The sequence below is a fragment of the Pelobates fuscus genome, chromosome 2, assembly GCF_036172605.1.
Source record: "Pelobates fuscus isolate aPelFus1 chromosome 2, aPelFus1.pri, whole genome shotgun sequence".
Lineage (NCBI taxonomy): Eukaryota > Metazoa > Chordata > Amphibia > Anura > Pelobatidae > Pelobates > Pelobates fuscus.
The window spans coordinates 5874705-5891503 of NC_086318.1; positions in this window are offsets into that span (position 1 = coordinate 5874705).

A 16799-nucleotide genomic window follows, 5' to 3' on the forward strand; every position below is an offset into this window, starting at 1 on the left:
TCTAATATTCTCCGGGTATTGTTACTTGAGTGTCTCCCTTTCACGAAACCTATCTGGTCTATATTGATAATAGATGGAAGCACCCTTTGTAACCTATCCGCCAATATACTCTACATTTAAGTATCTACACCTGGACACATCACCTTTACATTCATATTGCGAATGCCAAATTAGGGTCTGGGAAATATGGTTACCTGTTCTTGTAGTCTTAATGCATACCTCACAGCTAGGAGTGTCGGTACCTCTACCTTCCTGAATATAAAAATACATGTAAATAAACATTATCACAAATACATCTTTCGTCGGCTGCATCCTCAGTCTTCGTCCGTTGCGATGGCACCTCAGCTTCCAGGGTGTAAGGGCTGCAGGGAATGGAGTTCTGCTCGTCTTCACAGGGGTCCCTTCGAGACTTTCCTGGCTTTTTAATTACACGTTGGTGAGCAGACAGGCTTTATTATGGCCGTCTAAATACTCACTTACCAATCTCTGAAACAATAAAATTTGTAATCCACAAGTTTCCTTGTCACTCCGACTGAGTCGTGCGCTTTAACCGGATCTTGCAGGGATTCTCTGGATCTGGTGTAGCTTGCCAAGAATCTACCGCTGCTGGTTTAACCCTGGAGTGATGAATCCACGGAGTCACTTCAGCCACTTTTATCGCTGTAGGGGTAGACAAAAGAACAACATAAGGACCTCTCCACTTGGGCCCTAACGGTACATTATTCCACTCTTTAATCCACACTTGGTCTCCGGGGTGGTAACTATGAACAGGGGGATAAATATTCACAGGTAATCTATCTTGTACCCATTTCTGTACTCTACAACCTGCTGCCGGGTAATTCCTTCTCCCAACTGACTCAAATCCCCCCTTAAGTTACCAAGTACGGGAGGTGGACGCCCATACATGATCTCAAAAGGAGAGAGACCCATCCTTCTGGTAGGTGTACTGCGAATTCGCAACAGAGCTATAGGCAAAAGGATGTTCCACTTAAGTTGGGTTTCCTGACACATCTTTGCCAACTGATTCTTAATAGTTCTATTCATTCTCTCTACTTTACCAGAACTCTGAGGTCTATATGCCGTATGAAGTCTCCACTTTATACCAAGCATATGAGTCAGTTGTTGTAGGCACTGATGAACAAAAGCTGGACCATTGTCTGATCCTATAGAGCAGGGTAGTCCATATCGGGGTATTATTTCTCGTAGCAGGAATCTCACAACTTCTCCTGCTTTCTCTGTATGAGTAGGACATGCTTCTACCCAGCCTGAATAGGTGCACACAACTACTAGTAGGTAGCGATGTCCACCAGATTTAGGCATTACTGTATAGTCAATTTGTAGATCGGACATAGGGAGTCCCCCCATATACTGAACTCCTGGTGGCTTTACTGGTCCTTGCCTTGCATTATTTTTAGCACACGTTACACATCTTCGTACAATGGCTTGAGTTAAGTTGGACAATCTTGGTATGTAGAAATGTTTTCTGAGAGATTCTTCTGTACTGTCTCTTCCAGAATGCGTCCCGTTGTGATAGTTTTGGACGATTTCTACCGCTAGTGATGCTGGAATAACTATTCTCCCATCTTCTAACTGATACCATTTGTTCTCCAAATACTTTCCAGGTTCCGTCTTTAACCACTCCTCTTCTTGAGCTGTATAAACTGGAGTCCATTGAGACAGTGGAGTTGGAATAAGAGCAGCTATATGTTCCACATATTCCTGTCTTCCTGATTCAGCGGCACGCTTAGCTGCACTATCTGCCATCCGATTTCCTTTGGTTACATCACCATCTCCTCTCAGATGCGCTCGACAATGTATAATACCAACTTCTTTCGGTTCCCATACTGCTTCCAATAGTTGTAGTATTTCAGCTGCGTACTTGATTTCTTTGCCCTCTGAATTCAATAGTCCTCTTTCTTTATACAAAGCTCCGTGGGCATGAGTGGTTAAAAACGCATACTTGGAGTCCGTGTAGATGTTCACTCTTAAACCTTCAGCCAATTGTAACGCTCGTGTCAGTGCTATCAATTCTGCCTTTTGTGCTGATGTTCCTTTTGACAGTGGCCGAGCTTCTATCACCTTATCTATCGTTGTTACTGCATATCCTGCATAGCGAATCCCTTCTTTCACATAACTACTGCCGTCTGTATAATATTGGACATCGGGGTTCTGGATGGGAAAATCACGAAGATCTGGTCTACTTGAAAATACTTCATCCATCACTTCCAAACAATCGTGTTGACTTTCAGTAGGTTGCGGCAGAAGGGTAGCTGGATTTAAGGTATTTACAGTCTCTAAATGCACTCTTGGGTTTTCACACAACATTGCTTGATACTTGGTCATACGGCTGTTACTAAACCAATGATTAACTTTGTAATCCAACAACGTCTGTACTGCATGTGGAACTCGTACATAAAGTTCTTGACCCAGAGTGAGTTTATCGGCTTCAGCTACCAGCAGGGCGGCTGCAGCTACGGCTCTTAGACAAGGTGGAAGACCGCTGGCCACTGCGTCCAGTTGCTTAGACATGTAGGCAACAGGTCTTTGCCATGATCCCAAGTACTGTGTCAATACTCCCACAGCCATTCTTCTTTGCTCGTGTACATACAGGTAGAATGGTCGTGTGTGATCAGGTAGACCTAATGCTGGGGCACTCATCAAAGCCCTCTTCACATCTTCGAATGCCGTTTGCTGTTCTTGAGTCCATAGGAAGGGGTCGTGTTCTGTACCCTTAATAGCTGCATACAGAGGTTTCGCCAATATCGCATAACTGGGAATCCATATCCTACAGAAGCCTGCTGCCCCCAAGAACTCTCGCACTTGTCTTCTATTCTTGGGTGTTGGTATTTGGCACACAGCTTCTTTTCTCTCAGGCCCCATTATTCTTTGACCTTCAGAGATATGGAATCCCAGATATTTGACAGTTGGCAGACACAACTGAGCCTTCTTCCTAGACACCTTGTATCCTGCCTTCCAGAGAATGTGTAGTAGATCGTGTGTTGCTTGCTGACATACTTCTCTTGTACTGCTGCTATCAACAAGTCGTCTACATATTGTAATAATACACACTCTCCTGGGATGGACTTGAAATCCAGTAGATCTTGACTCAGAGCTGAACCAAATAGGGTCGGTGAGTTTTTAAACCCTTGGGGCAGTCTTGTCCAAGTCATCTGGCGTTTCGAGCCCGTTACAGCATTTTCCCATTGGAAAGCGAAGATACATTGGCTTTCTGCGGCAATTCGAAGGCAAAAGAAGGCATCTTTGAGGTCTAGGACTGTAAAATAGGTAGCTCCGCCCGGAATTAAAGCAAGCAGGTTATACGGATTGGGCACAACTGGGTGTATACTAACAACCGCATCATTGACTGCTCTCAAGTCCTGCACAGGACGATACTCATCTGTACCGGGCTTTTGAACAGGCAGCAATGGGGTGTTCCAGGGGGAAGTACAGAATTTTAGGATACCATACCGTATTAACTTATCCAGATAAGATTGAATATTTTTCTTAGCCTTCTGCGGGATGTGATATTGCCGTAGGCTCACTGGATAAACCCCAAGCTTTAGTTCAATTCGAATGGGTGGAATATTGCGGGCCAGTCCTGGTGGGTTGTTCTCTGCCCAAACTCCTGGTATGTTGAATAAGGATTCATCACTCTTAGGGTTTTGGCTAGTCAACGCTGTATAAAGTCGCCACTCTTCTTCCTTTGGTACGGATAATGTCATAATACCTGAAGGTCCATTAAACTTTAAGGATGTTGTTCCGTTTGGTAGGAACGTAATCTGCGCTTGTAATTTGGATAGCATATCACGTCCCAGCAATTGGACTGGACATTCAGGCATGTAAAGGAATTGATGTTTTACTACGTGGCCTCCCAATGTACAGAGTCGACTTTTAAGAACCGGTTTTGCAGCACTCCTTCCAGTTGCTCCTATTACGGTAATAGTTCTTCCAGATGGAGGAGCAACTAGGTCAGTCACCACCGAATGTTCAGCACCAGTGTCGATCATGAATGCACTCCTTTTTCCCCCTATTGATACATCGACCATAGGCTCCGCTCGACCAAGGGGGATGGAGCCCGGTCGGTATCAATAGCTCTCCATGACCGTGTCAGCCAATCCTACAAAGTCCCTATCTTCTCTATCGCGGGACCTTTGCGCTGCGGGATAGTATCTATCTTCTCTTACACTTCCTCTGTTATTACTATTACTCCCTCCGGGACCTCCTTTACCTCTCGCTCTGCCTCTAAAGTTTCCATAACCTGCCCTGGGTGGGTCTCTCTCGTATTGCTCTCTTTTTGGACACTCGCTTCTCCAATGCCCTTCTTCTCTACAATACGCGCACTGATTCCTACTCAGGGGTTCCCTATTCCACCTACTATCGCCTCTATCTGGGCCCCGTCTATCTACGCCTGCGATTGCTACCGCTAGCATATCCGCCTTTTTACGCATCTTGCGCTCTTCCTCTTTCTTACTTTCTGATTCCCTATTCATATACACCTTATTTGCTACCTCCATTAGTTGGGTGATGGACATTCCTGCGAACCCTTCTAATTTCTGTAGCTTGCGCTTAATAGCTCCGTAAGCTTGGCTGACAAAGGCAGAGTTTACCATTCGGGAATTCTCAGTGTCTTCCAGATTAAAGGGGGTATACAAACGGTTTGCCTCCAATAAACGGTCATAAAAGACACTAGGCGCTTCATCACTTTTCTGAATCACCTCAACCGTTTTTGACATATTTATGGCTTTCTTCCCCCCGGCTTTCATGCCAGCAATTATAGCGTCTCTATAGGCTTTTAGTTGAACCATATCTGCGCCATTAACATCCCATTCGGGATCAGCATTAGGATAATGAGTTGCGGCCCATGCTCCTGGATTTGCTTGGTTTAAAGTACGGGCTTCTTCCTCCAGTGCTTTAATAGCCGCTTGGTTTATCCTAGTCCTCTCCTCGTTGTTAAACAATGTCATTAATAATTGCTGGCAATCAGCCCAAGTTGGATTATGCGTCTGGACTATCGAGGTGAACAGGTCGGTCATGGCTTGTGGTTTTTCAGTATACGAGGAATTGTGGGTCTTCCAATTCAAGAGATCGGTAGTCGTGAATGGGACATATACGAAGACTGGGTCAGCATACACCATTTGACCTAAATCATTAAGATAGGCTGACCCAGGATTCAAACGAAGAGACATCTGGTAATGTTTGGGTTTTTGGGTTCCAGTCAGTTGTCGGGTTAGTATAGGGCTTCGTGGAGGGGCGTCGGTTAGAGGTTCCGGTCGGGGGGTAATAAGACGTGCGGATAGGGAAGCTTTATCATGGGGAAGGCCAGTGAATAAAATATTCCGGGCCGGGCTAGAAGAAGCCTGACCGGAAGCTTGAAATGGCGCCAAATCGGAATAGATGGACTTAACGGGGGCTGGTGTCGGAAGGGGAGGTTTATTATGGCGTGGGGTGGATTCTGAACTAGAGGAGGAAGTGGAAGTGGATGGGGACAGCGGGTGAGGGGGTGTAGAACTTCCTGTACTTGTATCACCTCCCCCTACAGGGAAATAAGGGGGCGGCATAGGGATCTCGGACTCAGGGGGCATGTCCAAAATGGGCTTAACCGTGGTCCTAGTGGACAAACAAGTCCTGGCCACCATGAGGCGACATTGCTCCTCGTGGCATATTCGGACCCATCTTGGCAAGTCTTTTACGGCCTGCCTCCAACAATCAATGTATGGAAACTGTCCGTAAAGTTCAGGCCTACCTGATACAGCCACGTGTACACGCTGTACCAGACTTGGATCTAAACTGCCACATGGCGGCCATGCCGTAACCAAAGTAGGCCATTCCCTAGTGCACAAAGTGATCAAACGGGCAGGAGACATTTTAACCCCAAAATCACATACTGTGAATCCCTTTTTAAAATTCTTTACCATACATCCTAAGGGATCCTAAATCGTCGACTCCGACGCGCCCAGGGGTGGACTGACAGCCTTCTGGGCCCCCGGACAAAATTAGATCCAGGGCCCTTCGAAGACAAAATATTAAAGGAGCACTATAGTGCCAGGAAAACAAACTCGTTTTTCTGGCACTATAGGGTCATTATGTCCCCCCCCCACCACTGGGCTGAAGGGGTTAAAACCCCTTCAGCCACTTACCTTTCTCCTGCACCGGGCTCCCTCGGCTCTGGGGAATTATCCTTCCTTTGCCGACGTCATATTCGAATGCGCATTTGCGGCAAGAGCCGCGCACGCATTCAAACCGCCCATAGGAAAGCATTACTAAATGCTTTCCTATGGACGTCCAGCTTGTCTTCTCGCTGTGATTTTCACAGTGAGAATCGCGGAAGCGCCTCTAACGAACTGTCAGTGAGACCGCCACTAGAAGCTGGATTAACCCTTGGTGAAACATAGCAGTTTCTCTGAAACTACTATGTTTTCAGCTGCAGGGTTGAAACTAGAGGGACCTGGCACCCAGACCACGTCATTGAGCTGAAGTGTTCTGGGTGCCTATAGTGGTCCTTTAAGGACTAAGTAAATGTTAAAAATAATTTTAAAGTAAGTAGTCAAACCGTTTGAGAACAGTTTGACAACTTACCTGGGGTCTGCTGGGATATGAGTCTGTAGTATGGCATAGGAGCAGTGGTGTGTGTGAGTGGTGCAGTGTGTGTGAAAAGTTCAGTGTGTGTGTGTGGGAGGGGGCGGGGGGGTGGTGTAGTGAGTGAATGTGTAGGGTGTGTGTGTGTTTTGGCAGTGTATGTGTGTGTGGGGCAATGTGTGTATGAGGGGGCAGTGTGTGAATGTGTATGGTGTGGGGGCAGTGTATGTGTGCGTGGGGCAATGTGTGTATGGGGGGGGCAATGTATGTATGTGTATGGTGTGTGTGGGGGCAGTGTATTTGTGGGCGGGCCGTGTGTGTGTATGGTGTGTGTGGGGGCAGTGTGTGTATGGGGGGGCAGTGTGTGTATGGGGGGGCGGTGTGTGTATATGGGGTCAGTGCGTGTATGGGGGGCAGTGCGTGTATGGGGGGGCAGTGTGTGTATGGGGGGCAGTGTGTGTGGGGGGGGGGCAGTGTGTGGGGGGGGCAGTATGTGTGTATGGGTGCCAGTATGTGTGTATGGTGAAAGGGTTAATGCTGTCTTGGACTCAATTCCCTCAATTCTGTATCTCTCGGTCACCACATCAATTGACGGGAGAAACTTGCTCAGCAAATAACAGACACACGAAAGGTGCATGACAAGTTCTCAATTTGTATTACTGTGAATCGGGCATTTATACAATTGTATTTACATGTGTCATGAGATATGCCATTCAGAATATAAGATTGACTACTTCCTTAAATATCACATGTTATTCTGGCAATAGATAGATAAGACCTTCTTTGAATATGTCTGGATCCGAGGCCAGACATCCTGAGTATTTAGCATTGTCTTACATCCTATAGAATTGTAAGTCTGTCACACTCAATCATATTAGATCATCCTATACAATTGTATACTAAGCATAGTATCACATTGTCAGACATCCTAAAAGGAAAAATGTCATTGTCCAAGTTTTGCCACACTCAGCATATCTATGACGTACATCAAATTTAGCATACAAAGCAAAAAGTAGTTTAACAAGTCAGCAATAATGATAATACATCTTATAAAATGATATGAGAAATTAACTAATATTTCTTACATTTCCCCTCTTTGAGCAAAAATAAAATTTGCTCATGTTATTGATAAAAATCTTACCAGGACAGAGAAACTTCCACATGGTATTTTCAGGGGTGCTAGTCACTCCCTGCGGGACTTTCATTAATTTCTTCACCTCGATTCCCATGTGGTAATTCCTAAGGCCCAGTTTTAAAGATGGGTTGATACCCTCCAGTGGCAGAGAGGAGAATTTCCAATTGTTTCTGTTCTGCATTATGAATTAATTTCTGTATTCTCTTCCTCAATGTACAAGTAAGGTGGCAGTTATAAAAATTCATACACAATAAAATCAGAACTACAATAACAAGCGGATAGAAGAATGATTTCATTATCTGGGATCCAGTAAGGGACCAACCAGTGAAAGCGTCATACCATTGATGGGCTAAATCATTCTGAATTTGTGAACTCACCTGAAGGAGTTCTCCTTTTAAGATATGTGTGGCTACCTGTGTATGTAGGTGCCCACCAGGTTAAATTTCTGGCAAAGAGATCATAAACTGGTACTGGTAATGTGTTAAATTGACAAGCTAATTTAACATCCTTTGATATATGACATAGTGTAAAATAGCATGAGCATGAAAAATATGAAACATTACCAGTTAACCATTCATTGCATTTAGTGGATTGGGTTTTTTAGAAGTAACCATTCATTATCTGTGTGGTTAAGCATTCTTCTAATCTTCTCTAATTTAAGAATCATTAGTGGGTTTTCTAATGCCAATCCTTGTTGTTGCATCCATAAATACCTGATGGCACAAATACTCCAATTACTTAGACCTGTTGTGAATTTCATAGTTGCAACAGTTAAGTTATCTAAATAATTATACATTGATTTATCTAAATCCAATCCTGTAACCTGTGATTTAACAACAGTTGGAGCCCAGTTTGCAGTAGCATGGAAACCAGTCCCTATATGCATGCTGGCTGTGTTTAACTTATTCTTGAGGGTCTCCATATCTATAACTATTTAGTATACCCATAGTGGTTCCAGCACCTCCTGTGTGTCATACCATTCCGTTTTCTGCCTTTTGTTTGCTGTGTTACATAATGTTACAAAAGGGAGTAGTGATTTTTTAATGACACATGTACAGCTTGTAGGAAGGCAGTTGTATTAATACATGTGGATGGAATAGGTGTGTGTCATTCATAATAACTAACATTTGTCCCCTTCTCCAATTAATGGTACCAATTATATAATCATTATTAAAAGTAATAAGGCCTGTCTGTTTATATTGATATGCAACCTTATTAATTTTCTTATAATATGTATCCCAAAACCTGTTTTTCTTCTTACCATCAGAACTTCTATTAAATAATGTGACACAGATATTAGTGTAATTAGCAACCTTAACTATGCACATTTCTGCGTTATAAAATCTAACAATATTCCGTGAACCTTCAAACAAACATAATGCATCGGTTTCATTAGCTGTGGACACATTCCATATGGGTAACTGGTACTTATAAGGGTTACTATTTGTCCAATTCATCCAAATGCGTTCAGTGAATGAATGATTGCATATTACATGCTGATAGAAAGGTGGTGGAGAAAGGTTCTTGAGGGAGCGTGTGTGACGAAAGCTAGATGAGGGGCTAAGGCCTAATTGGGCTGGGGGTATTGAAGAATTGTTCATCGTGTCAAAGTCCTTTTCTCCAGCAACAAACAGGTTTTAACCTTGCCATTGACTTGTACTCATAATGGCATTCAAGGAACAATATCAGAGGGAGTATAACAACTCCAGAAAGCATAGCGCAAAACATAATCTTGGTCTCAGATTCGTATGATCCTCTCAATCTACGATATGGTGTGAAAGCCATGATGCTTCGCTAAGGGGAACTTCTTCTGTTTCCGAGCGAGGAGTGGTGTTGTCTTCCTTGGTTCCCCTCTTTGGACACAGCTTCACTCGGGATGCGTGAATCAAGATGTCATCGGAATCTGTGAGGACAGCGGTTCTGGTTACAGCAATCACAGTAGCAGGTGGTCCAAAAGGGTATCCTCCTTTGCTGGTTCTGTTCAGCTGACGGATATACACCTTGTCACCGGGCTGGTATGGATGAGTAGGTTCCTGTGAAGGTAAGGGAAAACTACGAAGAAACTTTGTCATACATACCATTCAGTTTTATCAACAATTCCTGCACATATTCTTGTATTAGCTGTAAATCCCCAGACATTATAACAAGCGGTTCCCTGGCTCAGGGTATGGGAAAAAGGTCATCCCATCAAAATCTCAAATGGAGATAATTTAGTCACCTTGTGGGGATTCATTCTTATATCAGCTAAAATAGCTGGTAGATATCTAGTCCAGTTTACCCATGTTCCTGGGTAAATTCTGGGCTTTTCCTTAATAGTCCTATTCATCCTTTCAACTACCCCTGTACACTGTGGATGATAAGGTATATAAACTTCCAGGTAACTTGCAAGAATTTAGCAAGTTCCTTGGTAACCTTACTGGCAAAAACCGAGCCATTATGAGAGCCAATACTGCAGAGAGCAGCCATACCTGGGAATAATTTCAATAACTTCACTACAGTCCTAGCATTTTCCCTAGATATCACAAAGGCCTCATGCAATCTACTAAACTGATCAACTATGACCAGTAAGTATTCTTACCAATTTTGGATACATGAATAAAAGCAATCTGTAAGTGTGTAAAAAGAGCAGCTGGAGGGGGCAAATGTTCGTGCTGTGATTTGTGTGGAATATTAGGATGTGTTCTCATACATGGTTCACACTATCTTACAAAAGACTGTTTGCTTTAAGTATGCCTATTCTCACCTATTCTCCCCTCTTTAGAGAACAGATCATTCTGATCTTTCTCTAAACCTTGTTTAATCCAAAAAAAACATAGCAGGAAACATTTCATAGTAAACATTATGGCTGCAACTTCCTTTTGCCACTTTGTCAGCCAAGGCATTTCCTCTGGAAATGTCATCACTAATTATGAGGCTTAGATGGTATAGACAGAGTCAGATGCAGAAATGAGAATAGCATGCAAAACAAACAGGACCAGAATTAACAGGACTATAGACAATAGACAGATTCTGGATATTAAGAAAAAGAATCGCATAACCACTTAAGCGCTGGGCTGTCATGTGTTGTGTAGTGAGATTTGTTATCAGCTGAGTGACCTGGTGACTGGTATGGAGTATTGTAGGATGCCTTAGTGTGATAGTAGTAGCAGTTTCAACAGCCATTGCACATGCTGTCAATGCTCTGAGACACGCCGGCATACCCTGTGCTCAAGCTACCTTGGAAAAGAATGCTATGGGACGCATACCGCCTCCTTGCTCTTATGCACAGACCGCGGCCATGGTTTTACAGTTTGTCCCGAGAATACAAATAAAATGATTTACAATAGACAGGTAGTCCTAAAGCCGGGGCTTGTACAATAGCAACCTTGAGGGCAATATATGCAGCTATCATGTCTGGTGACCAACAGACATTTTCAGGGCTGTCGGAACGTACAGCCTGCCTTAGGATTGAGTCATAATGGGAGCATTCAAGGATCCATTGGCAGCAGTAATTAATCATGCCGAGGAAGGTGAGCAACTCCTTCCGAGTAGTGGGTGTAGGAATCCTCTGAATGACCTCAATACGTTTTGGACTCAATTGTCTGGTGCCTGAAGCCAGAACAAAACCTAAGTATTCAACCTTTGATTTACACAATTGCATTTTGTGTTTAACAACCTTGTGACCCACAGTTGCTGACAGTATCCACAGTGCTTGCCTCATAGCTAGGGCTACATAATAAAAATCATCAACATTTTGCAAAAGGACGGAACCAAGACCGGGGTCCATGTTTTTTAGAGTATGTTGGAGTACCAACGAATAAACAGCTGGGGAATCCACATAGCCTTGGGTAAGCGTGTCCAGGTAAACTGACAGCCTTCAAAAATTAAAATAAAAACCATAAGTAGCTGTGTCTCTTGATCAATAGGTATAGAAAAAATGCATTACTTAAATCAATGACAGTGAAGCAAGTGGCATCATGTGAAATGGCTGTAATGAGGGATGTCACATCAGGGACAATGGGTGCAATGGGCACAATTAAACCATTCAGGGCTCTAAAGTCCTGAACTAAGCGATATGCTGGCCAGTGGTGTTGGGAGTGGGTCTGGTGTTATTCTTATCTACCGGGCATATTTTGAGAATTGTGGGGTTGTTGGGGTATCTGGGGTTTCCTGGGGTGTGGACACTCATTCCTCCAGTGGCCATACTGGCCACAGTTAAAACAAGTGTTCCTTTCTATTCCTCCTTGGTTACCCCTGCCACTATAACCCTGATTTCCCTGTCTCCATCCCCTTGCCCCTCTTTGACCACCCCATCCACGGGCGTTATGTGCTCCATCCCATGTTCGCTCTCAGCCTGTGTAGGTGGACAGTGTTGCAATCCCTGAGCATAATAAGCAACCTTACTTCCTAAAAACCTTTTCTTAAGTCAAAACAACCTGCATTTTCCTTTTCTATAACCTTGGTAAGAAAATCTTAGCCACCCAAATTGGCCCAGTCTGAAATCAATTATTTCACAAGCAAAGAATACTGTGGCAACATATTACCAAGGCATGACTGTATTTTAAGGAGATCCATATCATCTCCAGACATCAAACCTGCCTCATCCTTCCAACACAAATCATATTACCAATCTTTGCATCTTGCTTATATGCCAAAGCAGTGAATATAGACTGCTTATTCTTCCAACATTTCAACTTCCACCTCATTCTACATTTTAGCACATCCTGCTGAAGTACTAAGCTCATAAACAACAATTAATTTCAAACCATATAACAGTATCTTTGTAGAAACACATAATGGGTACCCAGCAGATATGCCAATACAGAAATCACATTTATGGGCATGCAACTACACACTCTGTCTCCCTCCTAGGAAACACAGATAGACACAATATAAAAGCAATCTTAAACTAACATCTCAAAATCTCCAATCCCATATAGCTATATCAGACCACAACTCCAACTATCCTCAGCCAAAACGCTAGTATTCAACAGCTAGTAAAACAGTTATTTGCTAGGTTATTTAGCTGGCATTCTTATCAGTATCACTAGACTGTAACAAACTGATTCACATATCATTTTAAAACAATACAGCAACATATAAATTAAACCACTTTCCAGTTAAACTTCACACTGCACACATTATCACAATCACCATTTACACAGAATAAACAGTTACCGTATATACTCGAGTATAAGCCGAGTTTTTCAGCCCATTTTTTGGGCTGAAAAACCCCAACTCGGCTTATACTCGAGTCAAGGTCTGTATTATGGCAATTTACATTGCCATAATACAGACCGGGGGAGAGGGGGCTGGCAGAGCTGTACTTACCTGTTCTGCAGCTCCTGTCAGCTCTCTCCTCCTCCGCGCCGTCCGGTCAGCACCTCGGTCAGCTCCCAGTGTAAGTCTCGCGAGAGCCGCGGCTCTCGCGAGACTTACAGTGTGAGCTGATAGAAGGAGCTGCACGGACGGCGCAGAGGAGGAGAGAGCTGACATGAGCTGCAGAACAGGTAAGTACAGCTCTGCCAGCCCCCTCTCCCCCCCACTGAACTGCCACTGGACCACCAGGGAAGGAGAGCCCCCCTCCCTGCCATATATCAAGCAGGGAGGGGGGACGAAAAAAAAAAAATATAAATAAAATAAAAAATAATAATAAAAAAAAAAAAAATTAATAACAAAAAAAAGGGGGATAAGGACCACTATGGGAGGGAGGGAGGGGGGGGGGATAAGGACCACTATGGGAGGGAGGGAGGGGGGGGGATAAGGACCACTATTGGAGGGAGGGGGGGGGATAAGGAACACTATGGGAGGGGGTGGGATAAGGACCACTATGGGAGGGAGGGGGGTATAAGGACCACTATGGGAGGGAGGGGGGGGGGGTATATGGACCACTATGGGAGGGATGGGGGGGGATAAGGACCACTATGAGAGGGAGAAGGGGGATAAGGACCACTATGAGAGGGAGGGGGTGGGATAAGGACCACTATGGGAGGGGAGGGGGAAGTAAGGACCACTAGGGGAGGGGAGGGTAAGGACCACTAGGGGAGGGGAGGGTAAGGACCACTAGGGGAGGGGTGTGAAGGAACACGGGGGTGGGGAGGTAAGGACCACTGAGGGAGGAGGAGGGGAAGTCAGGACATATGGGGGGGAAGGGGGCGGCAAAAATGTTTTTTGCCTACGGCGGCAAATATCTTGCACCGGCCCTGCACACACTGCATTCACACACTGCATTCATACACACACACACTGCATTCATGCACACACACACTGCACTCATACACACGCTGCACTCATACACACACGCTGCACTCATACACACACGCTGCACTCATACACAAACACATACGCACACACTGCATTCATTATACACACACTGTAAATAAATATTCAATTAATATATTTTTTTTAGGATCTAATTTTATTTAGAAATTTACCAGTAGCTGCTGCATTTCCCACCCTAGTCTTATGCTCGAGTCAATAAGTTTTCCCAGTTTTTTTGGATAAAATTAGGGGCCTCGGCTTATATTCGGGTCGGCTTATACTCGAGTATATACGGTAACAGCTGTAATCAGAACATATTTTTATGGTATACCAATATTAGATTAGATTCATTTTAGGGATTCTTATGTATACATTTTCTTAATTAACTTCATTACTTTAATCTACTATAGTATTGTATATAAAGAAAGGATCCATTTATATAGCGCGCTCATAACTCAACTATTTGTATAAAACTTCCATTAACTAATCTGAGATGCTTCTGCATCAACTTAAATCTTATAGAAATTGAACAAACATCTGGATCAGATTACACAGACATGGTTTCACCAGAATCTTTCAGAACTCTCAGAGACTTAAAAAAAATTATTCTATACCATGTTTAAAAGACATGGCAAACCTTAGACCGGTCAGTCTCCAAGAGCCTTAGTACAACAGGTAGAAACCAGTGGCGTACTAAGGGGGGGGCGGGGGGGGCGGCCCGCCCCGGGTGCCACTGACTAGGGGGGTGCCATGACTTCCAGTGTCATGTGTCACCCCCCATCATTACGCTGCGCACAGCCGCAGCACCTTTGCGGCCAAACACCGGCGGGACTTCCTTCTTTATGAGGAGGAGGGGGAGGAGCGTTGCGGGCCGCGGCGTCGCGCAACGTGATGACGACGTGCGCAACGCCGTCAGTCCGCCTTCACGGATCTTCAGCAGAAGGATCCATTTCCGGGCGGTGAGGCACCCAGTGGTCGGATTCGGCGGGCAAGCAAGGCATCATCAAAATGTAAGTATAAAGTAGTTATTTTATGTCTGGGGCTGAATTAATTAAAGGGGGGGTGTATTAATTAGAGGGGGGGGGGTGGATTCATTAAAGGGGGGGTGTATTAATTAGAGGGGGGTGGATTCATTAAAGGGGGGGTGTATTAATTAGAGGGGGGTGTATTAATTAGAGGGGGTGGATTAATTAGAGGGGTGTATTAATTAGAGGGGGTGTATTAATTAGAGGGGGTGGATTAATTAGAGGGGGTGGATTAATTAGAACGGGTGGATTAATTATAGGGGGGTGTATTAATTAAAGGGGGGTGTATTAATTAGAGGGGGTGGATTAATTAGAGGGGGTGGATTAATTAGAGGGGGCTGAATTAATTAAAGGGGGGTGTATTAATTAGAGGGGGTGGATTCATTAAAGGGGGGGTGTATTAATTAGAGGGGGTGGATTAATTAAAGGGGGGGTGTATTAATTAGAGGGGGGTGTATTAATTAGAGGGGGTGGATTAATTAGAGGGGTGTATTAATTAGAGGGGGTGTATTAATTAGAGGGGGTGGATTAATTAGAGGGGGTGGATTAATTAGAACGGGTGGATTAATTATAGGGGGGTGTATTAATTAAAGGGGGGTGTATTAATTAGAGGGGGTGGATTAATTAGAGGGGGTGGATTAATTAGAGGGGGCTGAATTAATTAAAGGGGGGTGTATTAATTAGAGGGGGTGGATTCATTAAAGGGGGGTGTATTAATTAGAGGGGGGTGGATTCATTAAAGGGGGGTGTATTAATTAGAGGGGGGTTTATTAATTAGAGGGGGGTGGATTAATTAGAGGGGTGTATTAATTAGAGGGGTGTATTAATTAGAGGGGGGTGTATTAATTAGAGGGGGTGTATTAATTAGAGGGGGCTGAATTAATTAAAGGGGGTGTATTAATTAGAGGGGGTGGATTCATTAAAGGGGGGTGTATTAATTAGAGGGGGGTGGATTAATTAGAGGGGGGTGGATTAATTAGAGGGGAGTGTATTAATTAGAGGGGGGTGTATTAATTAGAGGGGGTGTATTAATTAGAGGGGAGTGTATTAATTAGAGGGGGTGGATTAATTAGAGGGGGTGTATTAATTAGAGGGGTGTATTAATTAGAGGGGGTGGATTAATTAGAGGGGTGTATTAATTAGAGGGGTGTATTAATTAAAGGGGGGTGGATTAATTAAAGGGGGGTGTATTAATTAGAGGGGTGTATTAATTAGAGGGGGGTGTATTAATTAGAGGGGGTGTATTAATTAGAGGGGGGTGGATTAATTAGAGGGGGTGGATTAATTAGAGGGGTGTATTAATTAGAGGGGGTGGATTAATTAGAGGGGTGTATTAATTAAAGGGGGTGGATTAATTAAAGGGGGGTGGATTAATTAGAGGGGGTGTATTAATTAGAGGGGGTGGATTAATTAGAGGGTGGTGGATTAATTAAGGGGGGTGTATTAATTAGAGGGGGGTGTATTAATTAGAGGGGGTGGATTAATTAGAGGGGGTGGATTAATTAGAGGGGGTGGATTAATTAAAGGGGGTGGATTAATTAAAGGGGGGTGTATTAATTAGAGGGGGTGTATTAATTAGAGGGGGTGGATTAATTAGAGGGGGTGGATTAATTAAGGGGGGTGTATTAATTAAAGGGGGGTGTATTAATTAGAGGGGGTGTATTAATTAGAGGGGGGTGTATTAATTAGAGGGGGGTGGATTAATTAGAGGGGAGTGTATTAATTAGAGGGGGGTGTATTAATTAGAGGGGTGTATTAATTAGAGGGGAGTGTATTAATTAGAGGGGGGTGGATTAATTAGAGGGGGTGTATTAATTAGAGGG